The following is a 13,671-nucleotide window of genomic DNA, read 5'->3' on the forward strand; positions in this document are numbered from 1 at the left end:
GCTCCAGGTGGGGTCTGCAGATAGGTGTTCACCTGGGAACCATGCGACCAGATGGCAAAGAGGCAAGCACAGGAGTCAAGAGGAAGCTTTCAGAGACATTGCCACAGGCGTTTAGGGTTAGGTCTCACATGTCTCTTCATATTTATTTCATTTTTCTAGTAATTCATATCATTAATTTTGCAAAAGCATTGGTCTGTAATGGATTGGAAGTGAAGAAACTCGTCTTTAACATAGAATTTGAAAAGCACTACTTCTTAGCATATAAATATTTTGGTTTGTAATATGTGCTTAGTAAAACAAATTCTGAATCTTTTAGGCCAGGAAAAGCTTTATATTTTCATTTAATAATGAAAACTAATATGTTGAGTACTCATTCTGTCCTATCTAGATTGCATGCTCATTCAAGCCTTAGTATATCCTAGGAAGCTAGTACTGTTACTGTTCCAATTTTGAAATGAGAAAAGTAATCAACAGAGAGATTAAGTAACATTCCAAGTTTTTAAAAGTTTACCTTTACCTACCAAGCCACACTACCTTTTTGCATGGAAACCTCTACATAAGGGCAGTCAGGAGGTAACTTAATAATATTATTCACAGTCAAAATTGTCCCTTTTTTGGCCAGATTCACTACTTTTCTAAGTAAGCTAAAAACCATATAAAATAATAATAATAGTCTGCAAAATAGATGATATTATTGTTTTGCTGGGATTGTTGTTCTTTCAAAATTTGAGCAAGTTCATTTTGTTAATTCTATTACTTTTTTGTATAGATTATGATATTCTCTATGAAACTATGTAATTCTTTTTTTTTTCAGAGACAGAGAGAGAGGTAGATAGGGACAGACAGACAGGAAGGGAGACAGATAAGAAGCATCAATTCTTTGTTGTAGCACTTTAGTTGTTCATTGATTGCTTTCTCATATGTGCCTTGACCTTGGGGCAACAGCAGACTGAGTGACCCCTTGCTCAAGCCAGTGACCTTGGGCTCAAGCTGGTGAGCATTTTTTATTTTGCTCAAACCAGATGAGCTTGCGCTCAAGCTGGCAACCTCGGGGTTTCGAACCTGGGTCCTCGGCATCCCAGTCCAACGCTCTATCCACTATGCCACCGCCTGATCAGGCGAAACTATGTAATTCTTTGCTGAGACTTGACTTCCAGGATATATGTTCTCCTCATATATAATAGAAAGTAGTGCTACTAAGCATATGATCCCACAAGACAGACAAAAAATGTTCACTCCAGGCCATCTATGGCTCTGGTCACAGTGACCCATTAGACATGAGTATACCGATGCCTGAAGGGACACAGCCAAGAGGGACACAAGGCTCTCTTGTGCCACCCAGTGAAGGCTGGTGTCCAAGTGTATAGCTTTCCCTGGGCATCTGACTTTTCTAAGGCGTGGCCACATGAGTCAGGAAATGTCTGCTGTCATGACCAGGAATCAAATCAGCTTCCCATTCTTCATAAACAGCCAAGAGTTCTATAAAACCCACATTTTGTACCTTGCAGAAGTCTCTACAGAACCAGAAATACATCAATACTCTGAGGAAGGCGATATTAGCAATGAATGCTGTAAGTCAAATGGCGTTTAATGCCACAAGTCTTTCTCTTTTCAATCTGTTTCCCATTAGAAAAAAACCTTACTCTGTGGTCACAGAACTGTTTTTTTCTCCTTGATCAAACCCCTGAAGTGAAACTATTGAGTTTGCAGAACAAAAATAACACGGATGTGGGATCACCAAGCAAGGCAGTTCTTTCTAAGCCTAATATAAGCTCCAGTGTCAGAAATTCATGTTGAAAAACAACATAATATTTTCTTACTAAAATATATTTTATTAAATGATATTTTGATATATCAATCTACTCATTTTTTAAAATCAATAAAGTAAGGTATAGCTTGCTCTCAATCTCAGGCACATTATCATGAATCATCTCATCTTTCAAATGTTAGCCAACTCTCAATAGTTGCAAACTTCTTCGGTAATTAAAACCATCCTTTTCCCATTTATCATTCATATCTTACCATGTACTCTTCAAGCATTTGAGGTAAGATAAGAAATAGGAGAATATTTTTCTTTACATGTTCAGTGTTAGCATAGTGACTGTCTTGGTATAGATGCTGGTTGTGACAGGGCAGGACATTCAGAAGAATACACATCCCCAAGTATTTATGCATGACAAGACAGTTTTAAAGTTTATTTTTTTTGTTTGTTTAGTTTTTGGTTTTTCCCAGAAGAGAAAATTCTACTAGTGTGTCTCATTCTTTTTTTTTTTTTTTTTTTTTGTATTTTTCTGAAGCTAGAAACAGGGAGAGACAGTCAGACAGACTCCCGCATGCGCCCCACCAGGATCCACCTGGCACGCCCACCAGGGGGCGACGCTCTGCCCACCATGGGGCGATGCTCTGCCCCTCCGGGGCGTCGCTCTGCCGCCACCAGAGCCACTCTAGCGCCTGGGGCAGAGGCCAAGGAGTCATCCCCAGCGCCCGGGCCATCTTTGCTCCAATGGAGCCTTGGCTGCGGGAGGGGAAGAGAGAGACAGAGAGGAAGGAGGGGGGGAGGGTGGAGAAACAGATGGGCGCCTCTCCTGTGTGCCCTGGCTGGGAATCGAACCTGGGACTTCTGAACGCCAGGCCGACGCTCTACCACTGAGCCAACCGGCCAGGGCTCTCATTCTTATTTAAAGTAGATCATGACATACTTAATGGTTTTTAAACCCATGTATAGAAAGGCTGTTATTCATTCAACCAGGTTTCCTACACATGGTTTCTCATCATAAATTATATGGATATCAGCTTTTGGTGCTGTAAGAAATGGGTTTTATAACCACAAACTGGGCATTTGGAACTCACTCCTCACTTTATGGGTGGTGAGACAGGCATCCTTTCGTTGGAAAGATTTTGGCAACAATACAAGATGTGGTCTTGGGTATATTTCCTTAAGTCCTAGATCAATACTAACCAAATTGCCACTTCTGTTGGTTATTTGTTGAACATCTGGAGACAATTTTTCAGTGGGTGGCAGAGGACAAGAGTATGTGACTAGAACCTTAAAACTAATTAAATCTTAATACTCATCTATTTTCAAGAGGCTATTCCAAGTAAAGATCATCTGTTTATAAATACCAAACTATCCATCAGAGGGATATGTATTATATAGATTCAGATACAGTTAACTACGTAATAAGTGCTTATGGAATTAGTTTTATAATAAAAAGGCAATAATAACTCATTATTTATTTGATTATCTCTTTGTTGCTAAAAAACCAAAACTGAGCTAAAATTACAATTTATTTACAAATGAATTCAATATAGATAGTTAGGAACACCAAATTTAAGATGTTAATAAAGACAAGAGAGAATTTACTTGGTATAAACAGTCTTATTTCATTGGGAACATTTTTACTGTTTTAATTACAGTTAAGCTAACAGATTCTTTCAGAACAAAATTGTGAAATTTAAATTAATACTTCCCTCTCAGAAAAAAGTTGAAGGAAACTAGTAATAAAATGTGTATGTGCATGTTTACCTTTAAAAGAAAATTTCAGTCTACCAATGAATCATGGAGATTGTTTTCAGAGTGGTGTATTGGTTACTGATTGCTGTGTAACAGAGTACCCCAAAGTTAGTGGCTTAAACAATAGCTTTTATTATCTCATAGTGTCTGTGGGTCAGGAATCAGGCACTGCTTGTCTCACAAGACAGCTCTCAGGTTGTAAGCTGGTCTTCAGTCATCTCAAGGCTCGACAGAGAGAGTCCACTGCACTCACTTTCAAGCTTGTGGGCAGGACTCAGTTCTGTGGGGGCAGGACTCAGTTCCGTGTGGGCAGGACTCAGTTCCGTGGGGACTGGATTAAGTGCCTTGCAGATTGTAGACTGAGGGTTCAGCTCCTCACCAGCTGTTAGCTAGCGGCCTCCTTCATTTTCTTGCCACATAGGCCTCTTCATAGGACAGCTCACACCTGACATTTTATAACCATCTCAGAAGTGACATCACTTTTTTTAAACTTTATTTATTAGAAACTAGGTTCAGTTCCTCTCAAAAGGAGGTGATTGATTATACAGGTTAACACCAGGAAGTAAGATCATTGGGACCCATGTCAAAAGATACCTACCACACACAGTGATTGGTTTCTACTTCTATGGTACCAAATGAGAGGTAGAAAGTCAAAGAAATATTTCAGTTCCCACAATGACTTTCTCTAAAATATTTAAATATATACACATTATTGTCTTTCTAGGACCTGACTCACTTTCTATAACCTTGTGCATAGTCAGAACTAGGCAAGTTAACAGTCCTTATTACCATTTGTCACATATTTAAAAATGACATTTTCTTATGTAAAATGTGTGTAAGTAAATAGCCAGTGGTAAACAAGGAGGGAGAGGCCAGTCCTCTCAGGCAAGCAGCTAGAATAGCCTGTACCAAATAAGGCCTGGGTATGTTGTATCCCTGTTTCTGTTTCTACTGATCAGCTGAAAGAAGTCTCCAATAATCATTCTGAGCTCTGTCCATTTGTGTGTGTGCTTGTGCGTCTACTCCTGTGCGCACACGTGTGTATGTGCATGCCGATTGTTATAGGGAGAATACACACGAGGGAAAGTGGGTGACCTTGTATATTTACTTTGCTCTTTTCTCACTATGGCTGTGAAATTGGGCAGAAGGACTTTTTTTAAGTTGGAGAGACCTAAATCAGCCCTGTCTCCAACAGGCATTTACGCTGTTTTCTTTTTTCTCCAATGGCAATCCCAGTACATTATTCAGTACATCTCCCAATTAAACTTGGTCTTCAGATGAAGCTTAATTTCAGTTATCCCTGCTTGCTCCCTTCATTATGCTGGTTTATGGATGATCATCCTGCCAATAGGGCTTTACCCTCCATAAATCAGAGATCCTTTACGTTTCTTACTTCTCAGGGAACACTTAGTGTTCACAGAGCCACGGTGAAAATACTTTTCTAAAAAAATAAGGAGAAACTTTGGAAGCTGCATATGTGTTTGCTCATGTGTGTTCACGTGCATGTACCCATGTGTGCCTATGACTCACAAGCACATATTTTCCAGGAATCGTGGCTCACAAAACATTACCAACAATTGCACTCTCCTCAAAGTGATTTAAAGTGCCACAAATATTTCTTTGCATTGAGCAAATTCATTGTGACTCACCTTCAATTAAAAGGCCAAACTATCTATACTTACCTGCCAGGGAAGATACCATGATAACGAAGGTGGTTTTCCCAGGACAAGCCTTACCCACTGCACTCCAGATGTGCTGACCCCTGTAATTTCCCCAAATGTGGGAAACTCAACTGCTAAAAAAAAAAAAAAAAGAAAAGAAAAAAAAAGCCAAACTGTGCTTTGTTTTGCTTTGGGCTGGAAAGAGGAAAAAAGAAAAACTTAACAATTCAAGACACAGATAAATTGCTTTTTTTAAACAAAGACTCATTGCATTTATAAACGTGGGTCTTCCATAATTTTTAAAAGTCGTTTATATGTGGGGATGAGCCTTATAAACAGTACAGCCTAGTCAAGGCTATGGTTTTTTCCAATTAAAGGACTGGACCCGACAAGACCACCAATTGTTCTGTTGTGTTTTGGAAGCTTGATCCAAGTTTACATTTCCAGCCAATGCCTCACCCCTTGTGTTTATGACAGCACAAAAGAGCTTGCTCTGGGAATTTCCCGAGGGGAAGTCATGGCAGCGTGCACTGTCACCGGGAAGGAGATCGCAGGAGGGAATGAGGTGGCACGTGACACAGAAAGCCGGAGAATGGATCATTGCTCTTCACTTGACATTGAAATCCCACATTGGATTCTCCTACATATCAAAAGCGAAAATATTTTCAGTGTTTGGACATATGTAGGAATTGCCAAGTGGAGAGTTAAATCTGAGAAAGTACCCCAACATCAACCGTTTGCACAGCTGTTGTTGGAAATGACTCCACGCCATCCCAATGTGTCTAGTGAATATAAATATTGACCACGTGCATTTCCTGGCTTTGTTTAGGGGTCTCCCTGAAGATTGTGCACTAATAAGTACCTTACTAAACACACTTTGTGTGACACTAACTCCTGTGAGGGTTGTCACTCTGTTCTCTACTTATAATCATGTGTAAAATAACTCTTTCGTGGGGATTCAGAAGTATCACATGTGGTTATTTTGGTAAATTCATGAGGATTGACTGTGTTAGTGTCTGTGAAACTATTTTAAATACATATGTGCTTTTTCAGTGGAGAGAGAAGGAAATGCTAATGTTTAAAAACAAATGGTAACTTATTCTGGGACTCCTTGTCCCCTGATGGCTGCCATGTTTTTCTGCTGAGCATCCACATGCTCCTACAGGCACCTGGACTCGAGACTCTACAGTGGAGCCTCCTCATGTCTGACATCATGGTGCCACAAGGTCTAGATGTCCCTGAACTCTTTTCCTCAATCAAAATCCCGTAGCTGGACAATCTGAGAAGCCAATTAAAAGAGATTTTATAAAGTGCATTCAGAGTAACTAAATCCAATTTATATTGTATTATCATCCCAGAACTGATCAATAGTTATTAATTTTGCTTTCCAAATTCTGCTGAAGTGGTTATGGTGACTCACCTATAAATTCCACCTGAAATGCTGGTACAATGCCTTCCAGAAGCCACTGAGTTTTACTGCCATGATTTTAACGTTTGCATGGTGACATTTTTAAACTACTAAGTTCTTAAGAGAACTATTTGGTCATGTTTGGAAAAAGTCTCATAAAAAGATGAAGTCTGAGACAAGTAACCTTCTGCACCTTACTCTTGGTGGTCATTCTCTCACTTATGTATAAATTTCTCTCTATTTTGGAAAAAAAAGCTAAAATTGGTTTTTATGTTCCTAAAGCCTGGAGTTCAGGCATTACCAAAACTCCCTCCCCACCTCCATTAAGACTTCTTTCTTTGTTCATTCTGTGCGAGCTTGTGGACTGGTTTCTCCACATCACAGACAGTCAATGACAAATCCAGGGAGGGAGACAAACAAGCAGAAAAGAAAAGTATATTAATACCCTCTCAGGGACAATAAATGGTATTAAACACTCTGAAATTTACCAATAGCTGACTGCAAGCCAATGAAAACCTTCTCCTTCGGGTTTTAGTGGTTGAAGATTAACAGGCTGAGAATTTATTCTTCAAGGAATAGCATCCAACCTCCTTGATGCATCCCCAAACAGCCCTACCTGGGATTAAGATAAGATTCCTCCTTGTGTGATTTATCAGGAGACTTGTCTTCCTCACTGAAAAGCAAAAGCTTAGATTTCTTAGAAAAGCATTGAGCAATGGAAATTTACCTAGTGGTCCAAAGTGAGGGGACACGGGAGCACCTGTGGTGTTTTCCGAGGTAAAACAGCAGAAGCTATGTATGACCTGAGTCAGCTGAAACCTGCATTAAATATATGCCAATGATGTTCACGCTCTCTAGCTCACTGGTTCTTCAGCCCCCTCCTATATTAGAATACCGGGAGCTTTGAAAACCTCCAGTGCCTATGGTATACCCAGGTCAATTAAAATGTCATTTTAGGAGGTACAATCCAGGCATAAGTGTTGTTTTAACCCCCCCCTCCCAGTAATTTCACCTTGCAAGCAACTCTGAAAATCGGTGCACTAAACAGAGCACTGGTAAATTTCTGCACATGCACAGCTCCTATGGTTTGAGTGTTTCAACTTTCAGGGTCCATTTGTTCTTCCTTTCCACAAACACATATTTATTCAGCAGCATCCCCCAAATAAAAATCAAGAATAAGACTTGTAAAAGAAAACAACAAACTGCCTGACCTGTGGTGGCACAGTGGATAAAGCGTCGACCTGGAAATGCTGAGGTCGCCGGTTCGAAACCCTGGGCTTGCCTGGTCAAGGCACATATGGGAGTTGATGCTTCTAGCTCCTCCCTCTGTCTCTCTCTCCTCTCTCTCTCTCTCTCTCTCTCTCTCTCTCTCTCTCTCGCTCTCTCTCTCCTCTCTAAAAAAAATGAATAAATAACTAAAAACATTTAAAAAAAGAAAAAGAAAACAACAAACAAACAAAAATTCAATCAAGCCAATTTAAGAAGGTGGGAGAAAGGTGGAGCAGTCATAGCTTAAGAAAGATTTCTCATAGTGCTGACTTTATAATGGGCAAAAATTCTTGGAAATATCAGGCTTCATTCTCTCTTTTCAAATAAAGAGAACATTGACAGAGCTTAGCCTCAGTGTCCTCTGAAGAGGATCTGAAAATGCACATGGGACTCCAGCAAGAATCCTTGGCTTCTTAGCTTGACCTTTCAATATATGAACTCCAGGTACTACAAACAAATTCAGAAGAAAGTTATAATTTCTTATAATAAAATTGGTGATACTATTAAAGACAAAATAAAATTACTTAATAGGGATATATTCAAAAATAATCAACACAATTAGAAGAATCTAAGAATAGAGCATCGACCCAATGTGTGGAAGTCCCGGGTTTGATTCCCTGCTAGGGCACACAAGAGAAGCGCCCATCTTCTTCTCCACCCTTCCCCCTCTCCTTTCTCTCTGTCTCTTTCCCTCTTGCAGCCAAGTCTCCATTGGAGCAAAGTTGGTCCTGGTGCTGAAAATGGTTCCATGGTCTCCACCTCAGGCACTAGAATGACTCCAGTTGCAACAGAGCAACGGGGCAATGGCCCAGATGGGCAGAGCATCGCCCTCTGGTGGGCTTGTTAGGTGGATCCCATTTGGGCACATGCGGGAGGTTATCTCTCTGCCTCCCCATTTCTCACTTCAGAAAAATACACCAAAAAAAAAAGAAGAAGAAAAATCTAAGAAATGCTAAAATCTATCATCTATGTAGAGAGAAGTCAAGCTTAAATATAGCCATATTATTAGTAGTATTTTCTCTGCATAATTTGCCCTTTTCTTGTATTTTTTTTTGTTATAACCTATTACCATTTGTATACTTCAACTGGTTTTAAATAGTTTTAAAAAGACCTCCAATGACACAAAGTAATTAATCACTTCCTAATTCTACCATATGCACTCAGATCAGTCAAAAAAGTAGAATCTTTAAGTATCTTCAAGTTCTTCCTGCCTGACCAGGTGGTGGCACAGTGGATAGAGTGTTGGACTGGGATGTGGAGAAAACAGGTTCAAATCCCTGAGGTCTCCAGCTTGAGCATGAGCTCGCCAACTTGAGTGTGGGGTCGTTGTCTTGAGTGTGGGATCATAGATATGACCCTTTGGTTGTTGGCTTGAGCCCAAAGGTCACTCACTAGCTTGAAGCTCAAGGTTGCTGTCTTGAGCCCAAGGTCTCTGGCTTGAGCAAAGTTTCACTTGCTCTGCTATAGCCCCCTAGTCAAGGCACATATGAGAAAGCAATCAATGAGCAACTAAGGTACCACAATGAAGCATTGATGCTTCTCATCTCTCTCCATTCCTGTCTGTCTGTCCCTATCTGTCCCACTCTCTGACTCTCTCTCTGTCTCTGTCAAAAAAAAAAAAAGTTCTTCCTCATGTCAGATATATACCAATCACTTATAGTATAAGCCTAACCTAGGGACAGCAGACTTCTAATGATTTTATATATATCCTTCTCTTAATTTCCACCCTGCACAGATCAAAGTACTCTCTATTAATATTAAGTTACTGTCTTTATCATTTAAAATCTTGGAAAGAAAGAGAAATCCTACATATAATTTTCTGTATTTTAGAATCCATCCACTCAACACATATTTATTAAGTACATATTTTGTGTCAGCTCAACTCTGTTGTAGAAGTTAGAAATATATCAGAAAACAAAAGAACGATGAAATCTTTTGAGCTTACAGTCTAGCAGAGGGAGGCACACAATTTTATGCATTTATATGTATGTGGATGGGGCATAATTGAAAGCTTTGAAAAAAATCATTGAAATCCTTACAATTTTTCCAGGTCAAAAATGTCAAGTTAAATTATAATAAATAAGGTATGTGCTATAATCTGGATATATGGTATTTTAGTGGATGTTTCATTTGCAAACATTACAACTTAGACATCACTTATCCTTTAAATTCTATAGGAATGATCATCCAATTCTGACGCTTAGGTCATTTTTTTTTCATATTTTGAAGCCAATGGTTAATTATAAATTTGGAATTTAATCTATCAGTGCATCCTGAGAGCCCAAGGCAGGCAAAATAGCCTCTAAAATTACCCATCTCATAGTTCCAGCAATGGGATGGGAGCATCTCACCCAGGGTGAAGATAATAACCTCTAAGCCAATCTCTATATCCTGGCTATGGACAAACAAGAAAGGCTATGGTCCCAGTTCCCCAGCCCATGCGCCTGCCGGCTAATGAAGTAACTCTTGCCAGTTCCTTCCTCCTCTGACCCTTTGAAATGCAGATTACCTGGACAGCTTATTTGGACATCTGTTGTTATTGACGAACATCAGAAGATGTTGTCCTATCCTAGGGCTGCTATTACAATTTTTCTGTAGGCCTTAGTAACTGTTTCTGAAAATGGAAAAATGCCTATCTTGACACAGTAAAATGTTAAGTCTAAAGAAAAATCTTATACCGAAAAGTGCTTTATAAACTATAGCAGTGACCCTACCTGGTTGGTGCAGTGGTAGAGCATCACCTGACATGTGGATGTCCCAGGTTCAATTCCTGGCTGGGGCACACAGGAGAAACAACCACATGCTTCTCCACCCCTCCTCCCGTCCTCTCTCTCTCTCTCTCTCTCTTTCTCTGTCTCTGTCTCCCTCGTCCTCCAGCCCTGGCTCAGTTGGAGCACGTTGGCCCCAGGCACTGAAGATGGCTCCAAGGCATCACCTCAGATGCTAAAATAGCTAAGTTGCCAAGCAATGGAACAATGGCCCCAGTTGGGGGCTTGCTGGGTAAATCCCGGTCAGGGCGCATGTGGGAGAGTGTCTCTCCGCCTCCCTGCTTCTCACTTAAGGAAAACTAAAATTATAGTGGAAAATGCAGTGTTTTCTAATATAACAAATACTTTTGAGGTTCTTCTAAATTAAAAAAATATATATTGGAGTATTCCATGCAATCACTCAGCTGGCAAGAGATAAGCAGAAAGGCTCCAGGATCTAAATCCAAAGCCTTTACTCATCCCATCTATTAATTCAACAAACACTTATGAAATACCTATTAAGTGTGAGGCACTTTTGTAAGATGCTAGGAAAAGAGTTGTGAGCAAGATAATAAGGGTACCAATAGTCATGGAGCTTACAGCCTAATAAATAGGAAGATAAATAAAGATGGAAAGTGCTGTGCTGCTTCAACGAGGCATACATCATATGTTGATGGACCCATGCAGTAGCTCATGAAATAGTCAGTACTTGAATCAAGCCTGAAAAGATTTTAAAACACATGAAAGAAGATGGGACAACAGATCATGCTCCTAGAAACAGTAAACAGTCCAATTTTCTGGAGGTAGGCCACACCAACGGAGATATTAGGTTGAAAAAGTGTGTTGAAGACCCAACAAGGCTAGCCTTCCAGGATAGGGAAGAAGTCTGAATTCAGTAGGCAGTGGGGAAAGCAGTTTAAGATGTCAAGTAAGGGAGTAAGTGGATGACAGGTGTGTTTTAAGACTGATCCAACCAGAATAGATTAGAGTGGAAAAGAGTAAAAGGAATGAAACCCATTGGGAGACCATTGTTACCATTAAATATCTTTTATAATGTCACTATGACTCATAAAAATAATAATGAAACACACTGCCATGCCAGCATGCAAAGGTAAGATACTTAGCATGGATGCGCAAAACACAAAGGTATCTAGCTAGTTTCCCATCCTCATGTACTTACCATGTTTTCCAAACTCATGAATTTAAAGATCTCTTTTTAGCCTTGTTTAGTATAGTGTAAGGCCAGTAGCCACGGCCACCATCACAGCCGCCTGGCTCATGCAGGTTCGCATTAGATTCAGACAGATGGTAATGAAACAACGGAGCCAAGAACTGGTGGGCCATTACCTTTAATCCTAGCTTGCACCTGGCGGGCAAGTAAAAACACACACTGCACTCCAAAACCCACTCATTCAGTGCTCACAAAGCCACTGACTTTTCCGAGTTTCCTAGAATCAAAAGTTCCTAGCTCACTACCCTTATTCACCTCTGTTCCCCATCTCCTTCTCTCTGTACAAACTCTGCTCAAACTGGCTTCTCCTTCAGCAGTTCACCATCTTGGCTGCTTCTCCTCTCCTCCACGTGGCCTTTCTCTGCTCTCTTCTCTAATGCTAATCTCAGGAACCGAGAGAGAGCAAGCTCCCGTTCTGCCCCACTTTTTAGTATAGAAATCAAAACCTTTAAGCCAATCTACAAACAAGGTAGTCTCTGATACAAAGTCACTTATCTGAGGCATAATGGGATTCCGCATGAGAGTGCACCACCCCACATCATGCAATCAATCAAAGGTGTGGGGAAAAGCTTAGTCTTAAAACTAAGCCTTAGGCTATAACGACCCTGCCTGCTTACAGCCTGTCCCCCACACCCAATGCAAACTATAAACGAGCAAACATATATATCATATTTACAAACTTTTTTGACCAACATATAGCTATCACATCGGAAGTAGGGTAAACCAGGATTCTACTCGTGTGCTGAGCAAACTACTCACAAAACGAATCTAGCTCTACCAGGAGCCTCACAAGCAAGAGCATTTGTTCACAACTATCCAGCAGCTAGCCTTTTCTGGTGGGGCAGAAAGGACTCAGCCTCTTTCTCCCCAACCACATTGCCTATGCTGGTCATTTACTTGAAATCATGAAGGTGAGGCCGTAAGCAACAGTATTCTGTAAAGCCAGCCATTATTTCTGGTGGTAGAGCAATGCCAGCCAGCAGCCAGACTGATGGAAAGATTGCGTGTGAGAGAAAGAGAGAGAGAGAGAGAGAGAGAGAGAGAGAGATCCTACGTATCAGTCAGCATAAGAAGAGAGAAATGGGGAGTTTGAGTTGAGCACTCATCATTCTCAAAGGACATTTGTGTATTGATTCCAACAAAATTGTTCTTGTGTGTAGCTATGTGAAAAATGTTTTCCTTTATGATAAAATTTAGATTTTAGCCTCAAGCTAAAAATATGTGTCAGAGGATTGAGCTCCCCACCTGAAACAGTTTCCATAGACGCCTGGATAAAATTCAGTGTATTCTTGGCTCAGCCATGTCATTCTACCTACAGAAGAACTGCAGCTCAGCGCTCATTGTGAACCTGTTCAGTATCACCCACATTCGCCCAGCAATCCCTCTGTTTATTTTCCCTTTCAGCTTGGAAGTCACTTCACTGCACCTGCTTATCTCCTGCCAAGTATTTTTTTTTTTTGGCCAGCTATTTCTGTTTCTTATAGGGATATTTTGTTTTCCCTTCTTTTTCAGGAGAACTGAATCATTCATAGTACATTCAAAACTAAGAATATATATATTCTGATGTGTGTGTACATATATCTTTATATAGATAAAAGTGTGTAAGACATGTATAAAGCTGTGTAAGATATAGTATATACAGATTCTGTATATACTATATCAATTATATGGTATTTTTACTTAGATGTTCTGAAATATTACTCTGTTTCAAAAGTTCTGCTGATTAAAATAGTATGTAAAATCATTTACACAGAAATGGTATTGTCATTAAGATATATAGATCTGAAAAAAATCAACATTTTATAAACTTAAATTTTTTTATCTGAATGACTTGATAAAAT

General features: G+C 40.0%; 1 protein-coding gene and 1 pseudogene across 1 annotated transcript in view; both read left to right on the top strand.

Annotated features, from left to right (window-relative positions):
* Nucleotides 1-13,671, top strand: part of FBXL7 (F-box and leucine rich repeat protein 7) — a 403,508-nt gene that overhangs the window by 360,585 nt on the left and 29,252 nt on the right. The gene's annotated exons all lie outside the window — the stretch shown is intronic.
* Nucleotides 5,189-5,316, top strand: LOC136321429 (U1 spliceosomal RNA; annotated as a pseudogene).

This window comes from Saccopteryx bilineata, chromosome 1, assembly GCF_036850765.1.
Source record: "Saccopteryx bilineata isolate mSacBil1 chromosome 1, mSacBil1_pri_phased_curated, whole genome shotgun sequence".
NCBI classification, from domain to species: domain Eukaryota; kingdom Metazoa; phylum Chordata; class Mammalia; order Chiroptera; family Emballonuridae; genus Saccopteryx; species Saccopteryx bilineata.